Genomic DNA, 24,044 nt, shown 5'->3' on the forward strand with positions numbered 1-24,044 from the left:
TTAATTTTATGGCATACTTTGCGGCGCACATGAATTTCCCTTTTGTAGAGTTGCTGGCATATTTTTAGGCTAGCTTAGCCAAACACCGCTTTGCTATAAACTGCCTGCTATACACAATGCCTAGTTTCGTTTATGGTGCTGCGGTTGTTGTCGCTGCTGTTAAGCTCTTTGTTTCGGCTGCCCAAAATTATGCTACACAAAATTTAACTGCAATAACAAAACACAAGACGCGGAACACACACAAACACATGTTCTAATTTCCTGGCTAAGTGCAAGTCTTGCCACCAATAAAAGTCAATCGCCTTGACTGAGTGCAGCATGCAGCTGCTACCGCAGCGTGTTGGTGTGTGGGTAAGTCCCGGTGAGCGGGTTTGTGTGTGTGTGTAAACAATAATAAATAATCTCGAGGTAGAAGCGAAACCATTTGACATTGGCCACAAGTGAGCTCAACGTGTCCCCCGGAAAATCCCCAAACCCATAGAACAAGTCCCCAGCCTAAGTGTTGAGTGTGATTAATGAAATGGGCCCAAGCTGGGCAACGATTTTAGCTGAACTTGATGCAGTGGGCGACCAAAGAAGAAGGTTGAAGGTAGAAGGTAGAGAGAGGGAGAGCTAAGACAGGTTTCTGGCTTGTTTCGGGGTTAAATAGAGTTCAGGTCGAAAGTGTACATAGTTGATTTTGGTTTCGCTGGCGATGGCGATGGCGACGGTGATGGGGGCTGACGATGGGGGTGCGGACGCAACACTTGATTAATTTCACTGCATGGAATATAATTAATTTGGTATTTACTGAGCGGCTTGCCTTGGCTAGCCACATCTACGACGTCTAGCTCCCCACAGGCCACCCATGGAAGTCATTAGCTAAATTGTTGAAAATTTTTCGGCGACAGGTGTTGTCACAACGTGTGAGAGCGCTTCTTGTTGTTGTTCTTGTTGTTGTTTGTAGGAGCTTTGGGAAATGGCAATCCAGTTTTGCTGTGTGTATTGTGCCTTGGCTTAAGGTGTCGGCAGAGGAGACACACTTTATGCCACTTGACGGAGAAGTGGAGAGGGGAGAAATGATAGCAACGCAGTGGGTCATTTAAATTCATTACACAAAAGCAAACTTGAGGCCTGCAAAAAGCGTCCCGTTAATTGACCACAAAAGTGGCTAAGAGCCAAGGCAGTCGCCCAAAAATCAGACAAAGATGGCAAATCGAGCGAGCGAGCGAACGAACGCGCGACTGATGGAGAAATTTTCATGAATTTTCATTGTGACGTTTTTGTGGTCGCCGAAACTTGATGCGCTCTCGTGGGTTAATGTAATGGACTGGCCGTGAGGAGACACTGAAGTTAGCAGCCGAAACAGCTAAACAGCCGCCGTGTGACATTGAAATCCTTTCAGCGTACAGGAAATGACAATGGCAGCAGCACCAACAGCATCAGCAGCAGCGGTATTTTCGGCCTCGGCGACCAAACACAAAGTACGCCTTGTTGACAATAGTTGTGCGCTTCCCTCTCCACTCTCCTCTCCACCTCGCTGCTAAGCTTGCTAAGTACTTGCGCAAAGTGAATGTTGTTGCCCCATTCCATGGCATTTCCTTGGTCTGCTACGCATCGTTAGTCGCAGCTGCTGGCGAAACACAAAACTATGCAAAACTCAATTGAGTAATGCTTCTCTCTGGAGCTTGCTGCTGGCGCGGCATAGTTTGATTATTTTTATTTAATTAAAATTAATTCTATTTAATTAACATAACAAGTTGCTCAGTTGCAACAACTTTGACAAGTCCTTGTCTCTTGCTATTCCGCTTTGTCTTGCATTCTCTTTTTTTTCTGCTTACCCAGAGACAAGGTCAAGGATAAGTCTTTAAATTTGCTTTCGCTTAAAGCGTTTTGCTGGTCAAATACACATGTCAACGCAGATGAGCTGATTATGTTTGTGTTTGTGTGTGTGTGTTTGTGTAAAGCAAAGCAAAACAAATCCACCAAAGTATCAGAATCACGTCAGCTTACAGCATACATTTAATAATTCATCAGGCTGCTGCTGTTGCTGCGATTGCTGGGGAATGTGATTGGAGGGAATACATTCGCAGCTCGGGCATCAGCTTTCAACTCCGGGTGTGGTCTTCGATGACGGATGAGCTGACGATTGGCGCTGTGTTGATGTGCTGCTGATAGGCGGCATGGCTCGTAAATCAAAAAGCCCCTCCGAAAAAAAAGCAATGGAATACAGCTGAGTTGAATCCATGACTCTTGGCGCTGCCAATGACAGCGAAATGTTTGCGAATTTTATGCGAATTACGCCTAATTAGCATTTTTGCCATATGCAACTCACAACTCGCAGCTCGCCAAACCAACGGAGACCTCTCGATTTCCCAATCCGGGGTCGCAGTCGTTGATTATGTGCGCGATTGCATATGCAAAACATAAGTGCTCTCCGTAAAGGGATCACACTCTCTGGCTCTGTAGTTGCTGCTGCTGCTGTTGCTGCTTCTGTCTATGACTCTGACATATGGCCGCTGTTGCACTCAGCGCCTACAAAAATGCATTGGGGAGAGTCGCCAGGGACAAACTGCGACAGCGTCAGCGTCAGCGTCAGTGACTGCAACTGGGTAACTGTTGATTCTGTTTGCTGTCGTCGTCGAAGTTCAGCGCAGCCAATAAAATTATGCGAAATCCAGAATATGTTCGACCGACTGAAGCAAATTGTATTTGCAGCCACATACACAACAACAGAGCTGAGGGAGGCACGAATGTAAATCGAGCTGCGGTGGCAGACGACCCACGGGTCAATTGTTGACTTAGGGCGGCAACAGCCAAAGAGACTCGCAGTTGTAGCTTGCAGCTGGCAAAGTGTAGGGTGCAACAGTGTATTTCCCTTTTATAGACTACAAAAAGTTGAGTACTAAAAGCAACTTTCTTAGCTGCAGTGTATTCACTTGTCGTTGTTTCACATTGTGAAATGCTGTCAATGTTTATACTTGCTACCCGTAGGGTAGAAGGGTATTATATCTTTTCTATTCGAAATGTATGTGACAGTCAGAAAAATGCAGCTCTGACTCTAAAAAGTATATATATTTATAATCAGCATTAACAGCTGAGACGATATAGCCATGTCTGTCTGTCTTTCAGTCTATCCGTCCATCCGTATGACCACCTAAATTTCAGAGACTATAGGAGATAGCAATATAATTTTTTTGACAACATTTGTTATTATCAAGTTAGCATCAACATTTATCCTTTCCGACTTCCCGCAAATAGAAAGCGTCATTCTGAGGCTACAATCTTATGCTTTGGTACATACAATAATAACTACAGTATTTATGCTTCCCGAAAATTTAGTTTCGATCGGATAAAAATTGTGTAAGGTATTTAACAAATTCGTTTGTATGGCAAGAAAAGCCTATTGCAATCGGGTCTTAGCTGCTTTGGCTGAAAATGTGGTATATTTTGTACGCTTTAGTATATTTTAAATGTAGTGTTGGACAATATGGTACATTTTGAGCTCTAAGCTTTATTTTGAATGAAATATATGTATATATATCGATATACCAAATACATATATTATACCAAATTATACTTTGCGGTTATACTGGAATTGCTTAGCGAGTGCACTCTACTGTAGTACTGGAAAATCTGGTATATTTTGAACTCTTTGGTATATTTTGCATGTAGTATTATATCGATATACCAATTAATTGATTTGGTATATTTCTAGTATTTTTCGGTATATAAATTTGGTATATTTTTAGTATATGGTTATAGCGAGAATACTCTACTGTAGTAGACAATCTAGTATATTTTGTACTTTGTGGTTTATTTTGCATGTAGTATACCAAATAAAGCCTTTGGTACATATATAGTATTCGGTATATTTATTTGGTATACTTTTAGAATATTGTTTTATTGAAAATGTGTAGCGGGTATCTCGAAGTCGATCACGCTCGACTGTGGCATTCATTTTAGTGTTTGTTTTTTTTTAGTTTTCAGCGTGGTTTCATGTGTCGCCAAATACTCGTACACACGCAGCAAGCGAAATAGGCTCAGTTGCAGTGCACGAGACGTGCTTGGGGACTTTGCATCGACGATGCAACAGTTGCAATGTTGCCGCTCGCTAATTGCGGCTGCAGCTGCAGCTAAAGCTGTGGTTGGAGTTGGAGGCGCTGCTGGAGTTGTGGCACGGAGTTGGGGCATATCAAAGGCAACGACAACGAGAACGACAACGTCGTCGTAATTTGGCATTCTGTTGGGGGAGCAGCAGCTTATCTGCTTTGGCGCTGGCTTCTTCTTGGTTGCTTTGGTTGCCAGCCGAGCGTGGCTCCTATTAATGATTAATTAAAAAACTGCATACTCGCTGGGGGATTGGGGCAGCAGCGGCAACGGGGCAGGAATGGCAACTGGCAGTTCGCTGGGTCCATGGGAGTCCATGACATATGTGGCATTTAATTGGGCAAACAAAACAGACGCCAGTTGCCGGCAAGCTAGTGACCAGCAGCGAGGAGAGAGTGCAGCAACAGTGAGGCAAGTGCAACACACAGACAGCGAGAGAGAGACAGAGTAGAGAGAGAGAGCGAGGCAAATCGTAAAACTTCCAATGCCACACATTTGGGTTTCCATGCGGCTGACTAACCAGTTGCGCCACACGCCGCACATGCCACATGCCGCACACGCTGAAACGCTATGGCAATGAAACGAACTCTCTTTCGAAGTGCTTTCTCTTTCCTGTTCTCTCTTAGCTGTCTCACGCTCTTTGACAGTGTCGCAGGTCCGGGTGCTGTGGCCCCTTCCGTTTGTTGCCTGTTTTTTGGGTTGCTGTTGTTGCCAGTTTGCCGACAGGCTAAAGCCATTGTAGCCGAGCCGAGCAGCTGTAGCTGTAGCTGTAGCTGTAGCTAAAAGCTGAAACTGAAGCTCAGGCTATGCTGACGACGCTGACTGTGAAGCTGACGCCGTCGTCGTCGTCGTCGACGTTGCCGACGCCAATTTGGGGCCAAGTTGCCCCAACTTGCGGCACCGCGTTGCGTGGCACAGAATCAGTCGTCAGTTTGTCTTAAGCGGATTTGGTCGACACGTGTGTGTGTGTGTATGTGTGTGAGTCTATGTGTTCACTCGTCTCTCGTCAGTGACTTGTTCTTCCTTACGTATACGTAATCGGAATCGCTTACTCCAGCCAGGAGAAGTCGCTTTGGCAGCTTCAAAGCAAAGTTTTGGTCGCTTTGGCATAGGTCACGTATCGCACGTGCTGCTGCCCCAACTCACGACACAACAACAGACTCACGCCACTCACGAGCCGTTCTATGCGTGTGTGAGTGCATGTGTGTGTGAGTGCGGTTGACATTCGATTTACTTTCGTTGGCCAACAGAAAAAAAAGCATAGCATACTTTTTGGCAGCTTCTCAAGCAGCGTGTGTGTGTGTTTGTTTGTGTGTGTGACTCGGTCGATATTTGCATAAATTAAAAACAAAAAAAATATACTCATACACTCACTCACATTCACACGGCCACACTCACGAGTGTGTTTGGAGCTGGCTTTGGTCGCTTAATGAGTTTTTAATACGCTGCCACATTTCCGCTTCTTCTGCTCTGTGCGTGCGTGTGTGTTTCGGTGTGTGCAGAGAACTAAAAGTCATTGTCACTGGATTTGTGCCTGACGCTTCTGCTAATTTATTGAGCCTGGTGGCTGGCCGAATGAAAAGACTTTTGCAAACGTGGCTTCAAAAGTGCGACAAAACTAATTCGAAGTGAAGTCCCGAACGTGAATTCACCACAAAAACTTTTATTTCTACTCCGGTAAGTGAACGAATAAAGTTCGGATTGTGAATGTTTATGTGTGTGTGTGTGTGTGCTTCACACACACTCTCGCATGAATAATAAGAGTTATTGATAAAGGAAATACCAAACGTGATTTAGTTGATAATCAAATGAAATTTGGCAATGCTGGCCTAAGAATTTTGTTTTCTACTATTATTGTTTCATGAGGTATTTATTATTTACTGTTATTGAATTAAATGCCTTTTGTTTGTTGTATTTATGCACAACATTCCTGAAGAAAATAAAACGACACAATAAATTGCAGGTGTGTGAGAGAGAGAGAGATAGAGAATTCACAACACAAGTTTCACCTGGCAGATGGCACACAAAATATTGTGTGTAATCCTGTTGCCATTGTTGCCTGTCAATTGATGCACAAACGCACAAAATGCTTCAAGCAATTTATCAAATATTTGCTAAATATTTTGCTTAGCCTGACAAATTGCACACGCATAAACAAATTTGCCTTTTTGATCACGACCCAAAAATGCATTTGTAATTATTTCAACATTTTTCCTCGGTGAGACTTTCCCTCCTAAAAGAAGCTAGCATTAATTACTGGTCATAAGCCAAAGAAGAATCATTCGAAACACTTTGAAATTGAATTATTAATGCAAATGATTAGTTTACTTATGCATTGACAATCGTCGTCGTCGTCGTCGTCCGACAGATGCAAAAGTATCTGTAAGATGCACACAGCATGCATAATTACGGCTGACAAACAAAACAATTTGCCAGTCGACCAGAAAGATAGATGGATAGAAAGATAGATGGCTGGATGTTTATCAATGCGCCACAGCAATTTAATTGAAATTTTAATTTGTAGGTGCAAATATAGCCAGGTTAATTTTAGACATCCATTTATACTCTTTACTTTTTATGCACTATCAGAGAGTGGATTAGTTAACAGTTGAAACAATCAATCATAATTACGTGAAGTAAATTTATAATTAAACACTTCAATAATTGATTGATTTTTCTCTCTATCTTCATCAAAAGTAATATACATAAAATCATAATTAGCTTGAATAAATTATTAATGAAACAGATCAATAATTGATTCACAACTAAACTTTATCAAAAGTATAAATTATATATTCACATATTCGTTTTCAAACTAATGAATCTATTTCATGCTTTGCTTCGTTGTAAGTTCGTTCAATCGAATGCTTTTTATGTTTCTATTTGCTTCGAATCTCATAGTTTGCTTTTGGCTTATCAAATAACCGAAATTTCGTATTTGCAACAACAAACAATTCCAATTAATTTTGCACATTAGCAAATATTTATCTAAACAAGCATCGAGATAAATAAACAAAATAGATGTGTTTGTAATTGAAGCTGTGCGTGCGAAAAAGAATTGCAATATCAAAAATTAATTCAAATTGTAATTAATTTGTGTATGCATTTCATTGATGTCGATGTCGATGTCACTGCCACATATAATAATAATAGTTATAATTTTTTGGCAATTACCAGAGCTGAAACTAAAACTAAAAACTGGAAACTGAGCTGAAATGAAATGGAAAACCAAATGAAATTAAAAATGGAAAACAAATATGAATGATAGAAAGGGAAAATGCGATTAAGCAAATATGCCAAATGCATTTTGCTTTGCAGCTATTTTTGTGCAATATTTAAGTTAATTTTAATGTTGTTTGCTTAATGGCTTTTTTATGTGCGCTGACAATGCGGCGTATGCGTGATGTGGCAAGGAATAAGAGAGAGGGAAGCCTTCTTCTTTTTGTGTTTTTTTTAGCCAGCTACTGATGCTACTCAATGCACATGCCTTTCACATGCAATTTGCAAATGGCCATAATACCAACAACAACAACGACAACAACAACAACGAGGACAACTGTGTGCATTGCATGCAATTAAAATTAATTATTATCAATTTACGATGACAACAATTTTCAATTTAAGTTTTATTTTATTTATTAAAAGCGCTCAATGCATATTCACTACTGTTCAAGTGTGATTGTGTGTGTGTGTTTCTCTGTGTGGCAGACAATTGCTCGCATGGCTCTAATGTCAGGCGGTCAACTTCAATTTGAGCTGCCTTCCTGGTTGGTGAATTCTGTTTTTATTGCACCATTGAAGCACAGTTTCCGTTGTGCAATTGAAGAGCTGCTTTGCTGGAGGACAGAAGACGGCAGACAGCAGACTGCATTGAGAAGCGAAGGAGGAGACAATGCCACATCATTGTTGTGGCAGGAAACTGACGACCAAGCGGCATCAATTGTTGCTGCAACGTTGCCCACTAAATGCGATAGCAACGGCAACTGGCAACTGGCAATGGCGATTGCGATTGCAATTCTGCGAAGCGTGTGCAATAAGGCTAAAGCTTTCACTCGGTAGTATATCAATCTATAACTATGCAAAGCAATTAAAAGTGCCACAGCGTTGCATTGATTGCTGCCACCGTTTGTGTGAGTGTGATGCGCATTTTTATTGTAATTTCATTTTGGTTGCATTTCAAACGGTGAGCGAGGCTATAACAATTTGGTCAACTGTTCAAGATTTATCTCACACAACTTTGTAACAAACTCTGCAATGAGTCGTATGAGTAATTTATGCTTTGATGAAGGCAGGGAAAAATGTCATATAGCTTAAATTTAAAACTCTATCGTTAAGCGATAATCAATTTGAATATGTTACATTGGTAACATGATAATATCGATGTCAATTTTCAATTTACGATATTGAGTCTCTGACTGACGTTTTTCAGGTCACATTACAATCAAAATAATGCAAGAGTATCTAAAGTTCGTTTGCCTTGTCGCAAAGTATAAAAATCTGTTGAATTTCCAATTAAAATGAACTGAGGAAGATAACTTTGCCTTTGTTTCGGCTCAGCTTATTGTCAACTAACAGTTAACAGTTAACAGCTAAGAGCTAAGAGCGCTGTCCTTTCACTCAAGTTGCCCATTTCGACGAGACAGAAAGACTAAGCATAGACACACGCTGGACTCTTGCATAAAATATTACCCACATTTCTGTATTTTATCAACACACACAGTTCGGACGAACGAATTGTTTTCATTTCCCTTTTTTTGCTGCCGTCGCCTGACGCAACTTTTTTCATTAGCCTTCTACTGCTTCTGGCTCGGGGTTGGCTTCTTCGACTGCGTCTATTGACGCCATTATCAACTTAATGACCAGGTAAACAGTTTTATATTCAACAATTGTGTGAGAAATAAAGAACTGTCAGGGCAAAGGTTCGTTCTCTGGTCAGAACCTTGGCTACTTTTAATTGAGTTTTGAACGCAAATCAAATGCGTGTGAAAGGCGAAAAAGCGAAAATTAATGCGCTCGGTTGGCTTTTCCGACTTTTGTTGTTTTTTCCTCTGTTTTCCTCTGTTTGCTTTTGTTTTTTTTTTGTTTTTTTTTGTGTGTCATTGTCCGTCTGTTTGTCCGTGTCAAATGTGTGTGTCTGGGTGTTTTCAGTCAGTTTCTGTTCAGTTTGCAGTCTGATTCGTGTCCCTCATTTTGGGGCGTTGTCTGTGAGCTGTGAAAATATTTAAAATTCATTGGCTCTGTGCTTGTGTGTGCTTTGATTGTGCTCTTGCCTTACATTTGACTTTTGCGGCAGTCGTCGGCAGTTAGCAGTCGGCAGTCGGCTTCTGTGTCACATCCTTATGCAAATCGCATTTTAATAAACTTGCGTTGCGTCAATTTTCATTTACAGTTGGTCCACTGGGAGCTGGAAGCTTCCGCTGGCGCGCTTCTCTCTCCCTTTCACTCTCTCTCTCTCTCTCTCTCTCTCTCTGTGGTGCCTAAAAACAATGTCGAAAAAAATCCTAATTAAATTTAAATTAACTTTAAGCATTTGGGGGCTTTGTTAGCTTTGCTTTTCAATCTCTCTTTCTTCTTATACTTCATACCCAGTGGAGCCAGTGGGGCATATGAGTTATGCAGCTGATTGAATGCTTCATTTCAAATGCGTGAAATACTTAAGTATTTTTTAAGAGATCAAATTGAATACTAAAAATCATTTCTAGTTAATCGAGGGTATTTATAAGTCGTAAGAGACATTGGCTTCACTTTGATGTACTTCCTGTGGGTTGGATTCCCATTTATGTTTATATATTTTTGCTTTTTTGATGGCTCATTAAAATGCGAAATTTAATTTCTTCGCATATGCATGACATCATTTTGTGTTTAGTCAAAATTGAATTGAATTTAATATCAGTTTACTAATGGCAAGCACATCGCATACCCACACACTCACACATACACAGAGGAGCGTCTTCAAAGCGCTTTAAGCGGCGCGCAATACGCGCCCAATAAATATGCAAAACAAATATGGCATAAGGAGATAAAATGTCAAGGCTGCGAAATCAACGTTAAATGCGTTAAGTGATATTTAAAGTACACTTAAAAGCGGCAACCTGCTGCTGCCTCCATCCACATCATCATACGTGTGTCCCCTACTTCCCCACTCCCCAACCTTTGGCTCCTTGTGCTTTCTTTCATGCGGCTACAAATGCGAGGCATTTGTGGGCTTTTGCCTGGGGATCACAGAGCGCATACTTAACGCTGGGGATAACACGAAGCGGAAAGGAAGCAACGCTACGTGTGTATTGACAAATGAGCTGGGAGTCGAGAGTTGAGACGTCGCTCGAAGAGAGAGAGAAAGAGAGAGAGAAGCGACATAGAAATACATAACATACACATATGAATGTGTACACATGTTTGTAATTTCCTTGCTGATTGTTGCCTGTTTCGCTTCGTTGTTGTCTCTCTCGCATCTCTTTGCGATGCTGCGATGCGATGCGATGCGATGTGTCTGTTCGCCTGATAGATGACTTTGGGGCAAAAAAAACTCGAGCGTCGAGTATCCCAGCAATGTGGCTTGTGCGCGACAAATGTGCCGCAATTTGCTCCGCCTTGTCTCACGTCTCGTCTCACGTCTCGTCTCATGTCTCGCCTCACGTTGCCACGCGCACATACATACATATATTATTTCTTGAGGCTTCAAGTTTCGCCACAAAATGAGTAACGGCTGCGTTTTGGGTTAAGCTAAATATTCAGCTTTATCTTTGGCAGCAATTCGTTTCGGTTTGCATATGTTTCACCCATCGATTTTATACATTGCCCCAATCTATCAGTCTTGCAAGCGTCTATCGTCTGTTCGCTTTTGCTTGTGTGTGTGTGTTTGTGTGTGTGACGTCACTGTTAAGCTGTTTAATGTTGCGCATACGCAGCGTATGCTCGGTCAAAGGCTGGCGGCGATAAATTAGCTGGCAAATACTTTGATTACATAATCAGCACGCCGCGCTCGCATCGGGGCTAAACGGGTTGGCCAAGCAGCCAGAGAAGCAGAAGCAGAAGCAGCAGCAGATGAAACGAAACGAGCGCTTAAACGAGCTTTAAGTGTGCCCCTGAGTCAGCACGCACTCTGTGGACGAGGCAAGTGAGGGGAGTGAAGTGTGTGGTGGAGTGTGCTGAGGTCATGCGGATCTGAGACGTGGGTGTGGCAAAGTGCAGGCCAGCAGGCGAACAGTGAACAGCGAACAGCAGAATTGTGTGTGCAACTGCAGCGAGTAGCAAATTTAATTGAAATTGAAAGCACTTTAGTGTCCTTTGCTTTGGCTTGGCTTGGCTTGGCTTGAGAGTTGCAGCTACAGCTCGATGCTGGTCTCGGCTGCCGGTTGCATGCAACTAATTTGTGCCACTAATGAATTTATTTGCCACTTGTATGCTGGCAACGTGGGCGTGGGCAAAATAAAGCAAAATAAATGAAACTAATATAAAAATTGTGCACAGAAATTGAGAGTGTTTTGAGAGGGTGGCAAGAGGGAGGAGAAAAGGGGAGTCAAGAGGGTAAGGGACATGCGAATGTGACACTTAACACACAGGCGCAATGTTCAAGAAAGGATTCAAGACGCGCGACAACTTTGTTGGCGCAGCTGCAGCGACAGGGAAAAGCAGCAACTGAAATCGTTTGAAAATTAATTTTCCATTTCACAAGCGAAATGGAAAAGAATGTGTGTGCGTGTGAGTATGCGAGTGTGTGTGTGCGTGTGTGTGTGCGTGTGTGTCTTGGCTCAACAGCTCCTTTTGCTGTTGCTAGTGTCGAATTACAATTTATTGGCTGCTAAGTGCCAGCGCCTTGGCACTTTTCACTTAACTCTTTCTCACTCTTTTGCTTTCTCTCTCTCTGAAGAGGAGTCATTAGCAGTGCATCATCAGCTTGGGCAGCAGCCCAAGACAGACAGCATAATGAGCTTGCACTGCAATTAACGCATAACGAGCCAATTATTGCATATTCAATTTGCGCAAATTTGCCTTTTCAATATTCTAACATATGCTCAAGAGTTTTTAAATTCGATATTTAATTTTAATAATGTTTAGAATATTTAGGCAAATTTTTCATAGCTTTAAAGTAATGTTAAAAAATTGGAAGAGATATTTTGGGAGTATTACAAAATAGTCTCTTAAACATGCAGGAAGTAATTAATTATGTTAAGCAAATTAAACAGATTTATAGAAAATAAAAGAATATTTATAGAAAATTTAAATAAAATGTTTTGGACTTAACACTTTTAGATAAATTTTGCTTTTTAACTATTTAAATTATAAATTTTGAATACCAGAAACTAATTACATGCTAACTAACTATATTCCTTATGATTCCCGCAAATTTAAATGTGATCAGATAAAAACTGTAGAAGTTATTAAAGAACAAATTGTATATGGCAAAAAAACCGCTGCTGCAGTCGGTAGCTGCTTTGGTATATTTTGTACTCTATGATGTATTTTAAATGTGATAGTATATCAATATACCAAATATAGCTTTCGGCATATTTATGTATTTTTTCCATTAACTTTAGTTTATATATTTTAAAAATAAAACCCGACTGTTTTCCTTTTGCTAAAAATACGTACCGTGTATCTCACAGTGATAGCTTTCTAGTTGTATTTTTCAACTTCTTCAAACATAAAATATATGTAAATATATTCTTGTACTTTGGTAATATGAAATGTTATGTCTAATATTTCTTCAAACATAGAATTATTTATATATTTTATTTATGTATTTTCTAATTTAATTTGAACACGAAAGTCTAAAATAAAGTGTATTCTGAATGCGCGTCCAGAAGTTTTTTGTTTTACATATATTTGGGTGGCTTGTTAAGTGCAACAGAAAAAAAATGCTGACAGCTAGTAAAAATTCTTAACGACTGCAGTATGCCCGCCCAATAAATACAAAAGGAATTGTGGCAAAATGTTGGAAAAATACAAATTGAGTTTATGCTGCACAATTGGAAATTGAAAAGTGCTAACTGTGTGTGAGCTGTGCAAAGTGCAAAGCAGAAAGTGTAAACAGCAAACGTAGCAGAGAGAGAAAGAGAGAGAGAGTGGTTTGCTGTTGCAGCTGCTTTAGTTTTTTTAATTAAACATTGAAGCAGAGCGGAGGCAGGTAACAAATGTGTGTGGCACGTTGCTTAGTATGAAATGTTGGCCAGCAGCAGCACATTTTGCAGCACTGATTGCTGAGATTTAAGTTATGGCAATGTACCTCACTGTACCGCTCCGTACGTGCATTACATCTAATTGAATAGAGCTGCTAAACATGCGCCATAATTAGGCGGCATTTTGGCCCAACTCTCGGTGTCTGGGAAACAAAAGGCACCAATTGGGTCAGCCAGGCAACAAATGTTGTTGCAGTTGCAGTTGCATGTAAATGGGCACAGTTACTTCTTGTTATTATGCTGTAAGTGCCCCATGCGCAACGGCAACGGCAACAGCGACGGCAACGGCAACGGCCAATTCATATTTGACAAGCACTCGGCATAGGCAAGAGCAAGAGTCAGAGAATACGTATCCGCCGCATGTCCGGGTCTAGCTAGCTGTTGTTGTTTTTTTGTGCAATTTCCATGAGTGGCACTCGGGCAAAATATACTATTTATTTCGCTACTCTCAGCGCTCAGAGCTCAGGCGCGCGAGTGGCCCAAATGAACCACATTCCAAGCTGGCCAACTTTTTGCGTATGAAAATAAAACACAAACTGAGACGGAGGCTGAGATGGAGACAGAGATGAGAGTGGCAGCAGCATTGTTGTTGTTGCACTTTGTTGCCGCTGTGTAAAAGCTCGTTGAGTGCAAAACGTCGAGTTTAAGTATGTGTGTTTTAAAAAGCGATATGATGCACACACACACTCACACACACATACACACACACTGAGAGATAGAGAGTTCACAGCTCAGAGCTAGGCAGCAGCTTCTCGAGTGGCACTCACCTTGTAGAGGACGCGAGCTGAGACGAGCTGACGACAACAGCACGACAAACTTGTAGTTTGCCAGCGAAAGCAGCAGATAGAGGATGAGAGAGGGGGGAAAGGGGAGTGAGATGCACCAAAAGTATGCTGCTAACATGCCACTACGAGTTGCAGGTATCTGACTGTGTCTGCGTCTGTTTCTATCTCTGTATTTGGTTAGTTTTCATTTTTCGCATTCGTTTTCGTTTTCGTGTCGTGCTCACTCTGCTTTTGTGTGTTGTTTTTAGTTTTAATGAAATGTAAATGTTTAGTTATACACTCATACACACACAGATAGAAAAAGATATATAGTCGAATTGTTGTAGGTGGATACTGCAATGGAAATTTATGTTAAGCGGCTTTTCCCCAGTTGTAATTTTTCCAGCATCAACAGCAGCAGCAGCAAATGCAAATCAACGTTTTTCGGTCAAAAACTCCCAAAAAGAAAATCCACCTGAAACGAAACCAACAATTTTAGCTTTTTATACACAAAAAAAAAACAACAAATGCAGCATTCATTTAGCATCAACCAAAATTGCAAATTGATTATATTGCCATGACAAAAGACTGTGAAAAGTAGCTGCCACTTTTTCGATTCAAATAAACACTGAGCTTATAAAATACTCTGTTGGAGCTATTGAGATAGAAATCGACGCTGATTTAATTGAAATTCATAGAAATTAAATAAATCTAAAACTGCAAAAGCTGAAACATATTCAATATTTAACATTTGCAAATTGATCTCTTCGTTTTATTTATTGGATAACCTCAATTGATTAGCTTAGTTTAGTTGGATTCAAATTGGATTCCATTATTGAACCGCAAATATGTGTTACTAAGAGAGATTTGAATTTGAGTTCCAAATAAAACAAAATAAATTTGAAATTTAGTCTCGCATTTTTTGTTGGGGAGCGGAAAAGATGTTTTCTTTGTAGAAATTTAAATTAGCAAATTAAAACAATATGTGAGTATTGAAAGATTATACATAGTTATCTTCAGTACTTTTCAGAAGATTTTAAAGATTATAGTTTCGATGTTTTGTCATGAACGTAGCGTATGAATCTACCAACGAAATAAGTCTTAGATTTTAAGTATGCATAAATTGAAACAGAATTGAAGTTAGAGTATTGATGACACTATGATATTAAAAAGGTATTTCAAGTAATTAAAGTTCAAAAATTCAGAGTAAAATAATTTATGTTTTTATATGAAGTGTTAATAAAGTTATGTATGCAATCTAGTTTACTAAAATTTGTATAAACGTAAATAAATAAATATAAATACTAAAAGTATTGAGAATCCAGATTAGAAGAATTTCTTTAATCGATTCTCGTCGAGAAAAAAGATATTCTAAAGTTTCACTAGTACAAATAATTCATTTGTTTTCAAGCTTATTTTTTGTATACGTAATGTAAGTTAGTTTCTTTGAATTACAAAAAAATAAATCGCAAAATGTTGTTGCTAACATATGAGCATTCTGTATAGAAAAATTTCCAAAAAAGTGTTTAGGGTAAAAGGTAGAAATTTTAAGTATTGAAAAGAAAAGAATTCAGAATTCGATTTAGCTTCTCTTCAAAATTTAATTCTGAAGCTGTTGGAATAATGTAAATTTGAATATTATTAATCTGACAACATTAATTAATTAACAGTGCACTTTAAGCACTCTAGTTATGTTAACAACGATTATGTTAACAACGTCATTTTGTTCCTTAATCTTCAATAAAGAGCAAACAATTTGGATTTAACTTTGCGTTTTAAATTTTTACGGGTGCTAGTCATGCGAGTTTGAAAAAAAAAACAATTTTCAAAAAAACATTTATTAGCAAGTTTTTTTTTTATAAACTAATAGCCTTTCACTTTAATCAATACTAAGTTTTCTTATGCATCAAATTGACTTTTACATTTTCACATTCAATAAACAATTTTTAAAATACTATCACCACCTTTTTTTCTGACTCAAATGAAGCACCCTTGATGCATCAAATCAGCTCTCACTTCGACTGCATCCATTATTAATATTAATACCCTACCCTAAAAAAGGCTCTCAGAATTTGTTTCCGCAACAGTGATATTGCCTAAAAATGCATCTGTTCACTGTGGAACTTGGTTCTGCATTTCGCCGTAATGCACTCGACTGAGTTCGACTGGCACGGCTCAGTTCGGTTCAGAGGGTAAATTTGCATTTGGTGCATTGTGTGTGTAAGTGTAAGTGTGTGTGTGTGTGTGTTTGGATACAGTTGCAATTTCAATAAGCCAAAGTGCGTTTTGTGGTCAGCTCTGCATATTTATTAAAAATGGTTGATAACAAAACACAGCGTGAAGCAGCAGCAGCAGCAGCAGCAACAGCAGCAGCCGAGTTAAACAACAACAAGCAAACAACTGTTTAAACATTGGTCAATTTGTAAACACTGATAAAATGGCCACACATAGATCGGTGTGGAGTTAAAAGAGGGGTCTTAACACGCTTGTCAACTTTAGCCAAACGACACCAGGAAAAGTGGTTGGTGGGGAAATAGATGCGTGTTGCGACTAAATGGCATTTCCTTTGGACTCTTTTGGCTATTTGGCTTTTTCGTAAGCGACGCGACGCGTCGCTTGTTACGTATTTTCCGGCGGATTTTGTTTACAGGCCGCGCCACGAAAACAAATTGAAAATGCACAGCAGCAGCAGACGGAACGACAATGGAAGTGACAACGGCAATAATAGTTGGGAATTGCAGTTGCCCGAAAACGGTGACAACTCTGGCGGCTGCCAGATGCATTTTGTTTGCCTTTGCGCGGCATTGTTGTCAAATTTATTAAGTTACTCATACGCCACGTTGTCGTGTCGTCGTCGCAGTCGCAGCTCTTGTTATTCCATTGCAACCGCAAACAACTGACAGCCGGGCGGCAGAATGTTCACAAAAGGGAGACTGAAGCGAGGGCGTGTGCCAAAACGTTCCCAGGCGTCTCCATATGTGTTTGGCATATCAAATGTTGTTTTCGTTTGTCAAAATGACAAAACCCAAAATGAAAACCAAAACGAAATGAAACGAAACGAATCGAAAAATTCCATTCTGGTTGACAAAAACAGGCGCAGGTTCAACTTGGGTCTGCTCTCTACACTGGTTCCATTTCATATGCTGAAAGATGATCTATTAAATTGCAGCCTCTCACAATTTTTCCTGAGAATTCAAGCTAATTTATTTTTGTTGTTGTTTAAAGTAATTTGCAAAAACTTGCTCAACTTTGTCATATCTCAAATGTGTGTGTGTCTCTCTTATTGATATATCAATATAATAATAATCCTATTTCAATTGCTTTTTGTCACATTTCTCATTCAGCTCCATTTCGTTCTCATCAATTCCCTTGGAATTCAGTTCGGAGTTTTCTAATAATCTAAAATGTATTTTTATTTTTGGTTCCACTGTGTGTGTGTTTGGCACACTTATATAACATGTGAGCTGCTGCCACTTGTCGGGTCCAGTTCAGTTCAGTTCTGTTTTGTTTTGTTCAGTTGGGGGTCGAGACTCTCGCTGTAAGTAGATCCTATTTGGCAGTCACAGGCTTCGCTGGCGTTTTGGGTCGCTCAGTGTCATTTTTGACGGTTTGTTTGGTTTGTTACGATTGTTGTCTTTGTTTCTATACCCATTACAAACAGGGTAAAAGAGTATTATGGCTCCAGCGAAACAGGCAGAGAGTCATTTCCGACCGCATAAAGTATATTTGTATATTTTGATCAGCCAAGACGATATAGTCATGTTCGTCTGTCTATCTTTAATTGCTATGGTTGACAATCTGGTAAACTTTGTATCGATATACCAAAGACTTCGGTATATTTTGGTATTTTTCTGTATATTCATATGGTATATTGTAAGAATCTTACCTTAAAGTCATTAGTTGCTTTGGTTAACATTCTGGTATATTGTGTAATCTATGAATATTTTATGTGAAGTATAATATCGATATACCAAATATATCATTTGGTATGTTTAAGTTTTTTTTTGGTATATTGTAAAAATCATTCCTCACTGTCTTTAGTTGCTTTGATTAACATTCATGTATATTGTGTAATCTATGTAGATTTCATATGAAATACAATATCGATATACCAAATATATCATTATAAATTGGGTATATTGTAAGAATAATATGTATTTTAGTTTGGTATATTGAAAGAATAATAACACACTGTTTTACTTCTATTGAAAATATATAGCTGGTATCTTAGTGTCGAGCACATTCGATTAAAGCTTTCTTACATGTTTTTCTTTGTCGTGGTTTTTCTTGTTGTTCTTGTCGTTGTCAATAAACAGCAGACAGTTGGCAAGTTTGAAAGCAGCTCAAACTGCTCATGTTTGTACTTGTTTGTCGCCCACACACACACACACACACGACACTCACACTCATACACATATCCGCAGCAACTGCCAACAAGTCGCGCCGAGTGTCGGATTCAACGTCGTCGTCGTCGTCGCCATTGGCCATAAATATTCGCCTAAATATGCTGGCCAGCTGCCCAGCGGCTGCTTTAGGCCAAAATCAGTCTTAATATGCTGCTACTAGCTGTTGCTATGGCCATATGTATGTGTGTGGGTTACTTACCGTTTGTTTGTGTTGATGGGATTTATGTTTTGGCCAAGTTGTTGTTTTTTTGTTCTTTATGTTGAACTTAAAGACGATTCTAAGTACGTTTTGTGCACTTTGCGCTGTGCCAGTTTTTTTCTTCTTTTCCCACATCGCTCTCATATTTTTTTCTTTTTTTTTTTTGCCCTCCTCCACAACATCTCGAACTGCTCTTGAAGTTTGCTTCTGGGAACGTTTCCAGGACGTTCAACTTGTGCGCTTGTTCGTCCTGGTTTGTTGTTCTTGGCAACTGTTTTGTTTGTATTTTATGGTCATTTCTAATGTGCTGCGCCATCTCTCTTGCTCTCTCACTCACTCACCCTCGTTCGCTCTGTCTCTTTCGATGTGTGTCGGTGTGTGTGTGTGTGGCGAAGTACTTAGTGTTAATAAACTTTTATAAATATTCTCTTTGACACTTTTAGCACGAAATAAAACTGACAAATAAATCTGATTAATCATTGCACTTTGTGTTCTGTAATAGCATTTTCCGTATTTTATTCCGACCAAGTTTCACCTGCAACTAAGAGCTGAGTGAGTGTGTGTTTGAGTGTGTGTGTGACCTTTGTCCAGGCGAAACTGATAATTTTATTGCTGTGGCTGTTGCCGTTCCCTGTTGCTGTTGCTGTTGCTGCTGTCGTTGATGTTGCTGTTGATGTTTGCGAAATGTTTTAATCCCGAGCTTAAGTCTGCTTGCCTGATAGATGAGTGTCCTTAATGCGGGGAAATATGAAGCAAGCCGCGCTGAGGCAAGTCGAAAAGCTGCTTATGTGGCAAGCAAAGTAAGACATGCAGCTGATGGAGTGCGAATGACAACAGCAGCAAAAAGAAAATAGGAAAGAAATGCGATCATATTTTTTTTTTTAGTTGTGGAAATTTCGCTGCTCTTAAATCACCATCAACAGTTGCCATATTTTCAAATTGGATTAGAGGCTGGCTGCAGCAATTGGTTGCGATTGAGCGCCTTTATTACATTGCTGCCAATATGCAATATCGCAGTGAATATATATGTGACAGTAGTACTATATATGTATATGGTAGTTCGCATCGTATCGTTGGCTTTTAGCCAACTGGAAATGTTTGATAACTAAAAACGCGAACGCAACGAAACGCACTCATCAAATCCAATGAAAAAATCAAAGTGCCCCAAAGGCCAATTGGCGTTGCATCCGCGCCACAGTCCACACACAGGTCAGGTCCCCACATCCTACAACAACAGTTAGAAGTACAAGCTACAACAACTACAGCTACACTCTGCTCACTCACATCCACAATGCTAGGCAAATACAATTTTGAACGCATCACAACACGCAAACACAATCACCAATGGGGAGGCATCGGCGATGTTGTTGTTGTTGTTTGCCAGCTGCAACTGCAAATGGAGTGTCAGAGCAGCACTTGGGCAAATATGTGTGCGAATGTCCGTTGTAGTCGCAGCATTGATATGCACGTTGGATTGCCAACTTTTTCGTTGTTTTTCTCTCGCTCGCCGTTCTCTGTTCGCTGTTCACAACCACGCGAAGAGGTCACACTTAATTTCCGCTTGAAGTTCGCACAATGCGCCACAGCACAGCAACAACTACTCTGAACCACTACAAGAACAATTGCAGCAACAACAACAACAGTAACAACAGCAGCAACACTCTGTTATGTTTTTGTAGCATACTTTTTGGGGCCGCGCTACTCTTGCTGTCATTGTTGACGCTGGCGACCTCGCTCTGGCCTGACGCTGTCAGTCTTGCTGAACTTTCAACTTCCGCTTTTCATTTACACACACGCACACTCACACACACTCACACACACACACACTCGCACACACACAGACGCGAGATAGGCAGTTTTTCGTGGTAGTCTCTGTTGCCGCTTGTTGTTGTTTGCAACATCTGTTGATTATTTTGGCGTTGCTTGTTTTTTGCACTTCACGTTGTTGCACACACCACTGCGTTACTGCGCTGCACGTGTATGTGTATGTGTGTGTGTGTGGTTTGTTTATTGCACTCACACACAGCGCACATGGCGCACAAGGTGGCCAAAGTTTTTGTGTTTGTCCATGTGCCGCGCTCACTTCTTTTATTCTCAGACCTTTTGCATCGCTATAAGCCACACTCACACACACACATATACATTATCACACACACACACAGACTCCCTTCACATATGTATATGTATGTGTGCATAAGGGAGCGAGGTACATGTCAACGACAAAATTGATTATGAAATGATTTATTGGCCTCAAAAACTGCTTCAATATTGATTAAAGTCGCTGCCTTTTGTAGCGGCTTTTCTCTCGCTTTTTTTTTTTGCTCTTTGCATTTACCCATTTCCAACACTTGTGTGTGTGTGTGTGTGTGTTACGGTGGCGTATACGCAATACGCTGCCGCATCGCCCATTTATTGTACCGCTGACCAGTTAAATGCATTTTTGTTGGCTACCAAATATCCGCTGCCTTGTTTTTGACAATTCCCAGTTATTTATTGAAAAAAAAAGAAAAGAAATCACAAAAAAATGTGGAAATAAAATGAAAAACATTTTCGGACAGTTTTCTGTTTGTTATTCAATTCGATTGCTAAATTTTTAGGTTAGAGGTATAAAAACAATCGCATGCATAGATATTCGTAATGGAAAATACTATATATAGTATATAGTATTTTTTGGCGAATATCAATTCATAGAATTTGCATATTTTGCCATGGGCGGCTAGGCTTGACTTGAAATGACACACAAAACAAACTTTTAATTTGAGCATTTATTTATGTTATTAACTTTAGTTTAATGCAAATTTCAAAATAATATTTTAGTGCTGGGATGTATTTATTTGGATTTTTTTGTGTAAGAAAATATGATTTATTATGTTGGTTGATTTGAGGGCATTAATTGTAATTCAACGATTTATAGTTTATAGTTTAAATACGTTACAAAAGTTTAGAAACTTGATATTAAAAATAAAAGCAAATATAAAGTAGGAAAATTTCTTAGTCTAAGAGTTGTTTTTCTTTAAGATTTAAGCATTCTAATTTGCTGTTGATGCCCTTAGGTTAGCATATCTCTTAGTCGCATATTCTCGCATTCTTCAGTTCACTTGTTTTATTTAATTAAATTTTACTTTGTGCTACATTTTTATATTATTTCATTCGCAATTTTTATATTTTGTTTTGCCCGTCAACACTTGTCAACACCGAATGTTGCTCTATAGCGACTGTGGTTCACATGTGTGTGTGTGTGTAAGAGGGAAGTGTCTGTGTGTGCGTAGAAATGTTGTGATCCGAGTGGGTGCTATGAAAGTTTTGTGTATTGCATTTGTAGCGTTAAATCATTCATGTTGATTTAATTATTTTACGTTGTTGATACAATCACATTCATTCTTTTTTTTTATTATTTGATTTATTTATTTATACCCATACTTGAATGTGGCAAACTGAGGCTTAATGTTATTATTTAAAGTGTGTGCGTGTGTGTGTATGAGTGTGTGGCAGACGGCGATTTAAGTGACACCATCAATCAATCAATCAATCACGTCAACTGTGTGACACCGCCAAATGCGTTGAAAAGCAACTCAATACAATAATAGTTATCGCTGAACTTGCAGCGAAAAGAAGAGTTGAAGTTGGACTTTGGGTTGGGGACTGAACAAATATTATTGCAAATTAAATTACATTTTAATCTGCATTAATTAAGCTCAAACATTTTTTAAGCTTTGGCTTAATAAATTATGATTAAATGCAATTACGATAAAAACATAAATATTTAAAAAATTAATCAGCTTTTGATGCGGAAGTAAACACGATTAAATCGCACAGCAAATATCAAACACTGAAGTAGATAGAAATTTTTGTTTAATGTTAAATTCAGCGATTAGCTAAAAGGAACAAAAAATGAGGCTGCCATTATTCAGAGCGAGTTTTAACGTTTTTTTTTGGGCGTCAAAAAGTTTTGTCGGTTAAGTGTGTCGGAATATATAGAAATTCAATATAGCGTAAAGAGAAAACTTTTGCTGGATAATGCCCGAAAATTGTGCCGGCTGATTAAAAGTGCAGGGCGTGAAATGCAGCGCACAATAAATTTAAATGATTTCGTTCATGCAAAAGCAAATGGCACTTGGTTTTTCGCCTCCTTGCTCTTCGCATTGTTGTTCGCCATTGTTGTTGTTGTTGCTCGTTGTTGTAGTTTGGTGGCCCATTGCCGAGAGCGCTTTTAGGATTTATTATTATGATTTGAAAGTGCATAAAGCTCTTGAGGGCGACTCGCGCATTTCGCTCCATAATTGGCACAATCAGCCAAAGGCTGGCGATAAAATCTCGAGACGCGCAGCAGCAGCAGAAGCTTGGTAGTTGAAAAAAAAAACGATGCCAGCACTTCAGACCTCTGCTATTCCCCATTTATTTAGCACGCCCACCAAAGTTCGTCGAAGCCATAAAGAGGCGCTTGAAGCTTGAAGTTCTTCTATTGCAGGCAGGCGTGAGCGTAGCGTAGCTTGTGTTGATTTTTCAACGTTTTAATTAAGTGACAGGCAGCAGTCAGGAAGAGGGCAACAAGTGCCCGGCCTCAGCCAGAGTCAGGACATTATAATGACGGGAAATCGGGCGTAGAAAGTCAACAAATAAACAAACAAATCGCAGGCACAACAAACAGACAAACAGATAAACAGACAAACAACCTACGCAGACCCTCTCAGACAGTTAGGCATGAGCAGGGCAGGAGAGGAGCGTAGTCGGATACTGATTGAAAGAAGTCTGCACACGTGTCAGGTGTCCAACTAAGTCTCATGCCACAAAACTGGCGCTCCTCATTAAAATGCAACTGTGTGCGGCAGCAATAGCCAAAAGGAATTGTGCAATAAAAACTGCGCAGCGTCAGAGTCAGCGTCAGCAGCCTGGAAATACATTTCTCTTTATGCAAATGCATAAAAAATACTCGCGCACACAAAAAAAAAAAAAGTAAAAAGATGAAGCGAAAAATGCACTGGCGTTGAAAACAAAACCCAACCAAGTGCCAACAAAATGGAGCAGCGCTGCACACACAAAAAAAAAAAAAAAATGATGTGCGTCTGAGTGAGTTGGGTCTACGTTGAATAGCTGAAAACATTTCACTTACTTTAGAAATATCTTTAAATCGATGGGCTTTAAATGGACTTAAAGTCAAGTCGAAGCTCGCGGGCAGTGAAAATACCAAACAAAAAATTACGTATACGCCATGTTGGTTAATTATCGCAAAAGCTGCTGCTGCCTGCCTGCCTGCTGTTGGCGTTTCTGGCATTGGCGGCTTTGACAACCGCTTTCGAAAGGCAGAGGTGTGAGCGCGTAATTAGCTTTTGTTTAGCATCAATTTCTTTTAGCCCCGCAGAGAGAAAGTGCGAAAGAAAGCGAAAGAGATCTAGGCCCCTTAGCGCCC

The 24,044-nt window shown here is 39.7% G+C and overlaps 1 long non-coding RNA gene across 1 annotated transcript in view; it reads left to right on the top strand.

The window, feature by feature from the left end:
- The first annotated feature begins 5,025 nt into the window (after positions 1-5,025).
- Positions 5,026-24,044, top strand: part of LOC127565504 (uncharacterized) — a 105,916-nt gene continuing 86,897 nt past the window's right edge. The window contains exon 1 of the long non-coding RNA XR_007954810.1: positions 5,026-5,766. This is a non-coding gene — a long non-coding RNA (uncharacterized LOC127565504). The remainder of the gene's footprint in view (positions 5,767-24,044) is intronic.

The sequence above is a fragment of the Drosophila albomicans genome, chromosome 3, assembly GCF_009650485.2.
Source record: "Drosophila albomicans strain 15112-1751.03 chromosome 3, ASM965048v2, whole genome shotgun sequence".
Taxonomy (NCBI): Eukaryota; Metazoa; Arthropoda; class Insecta; order Diptera; family Drosophilidae; genus Drosophila; species Drosophila albomicans.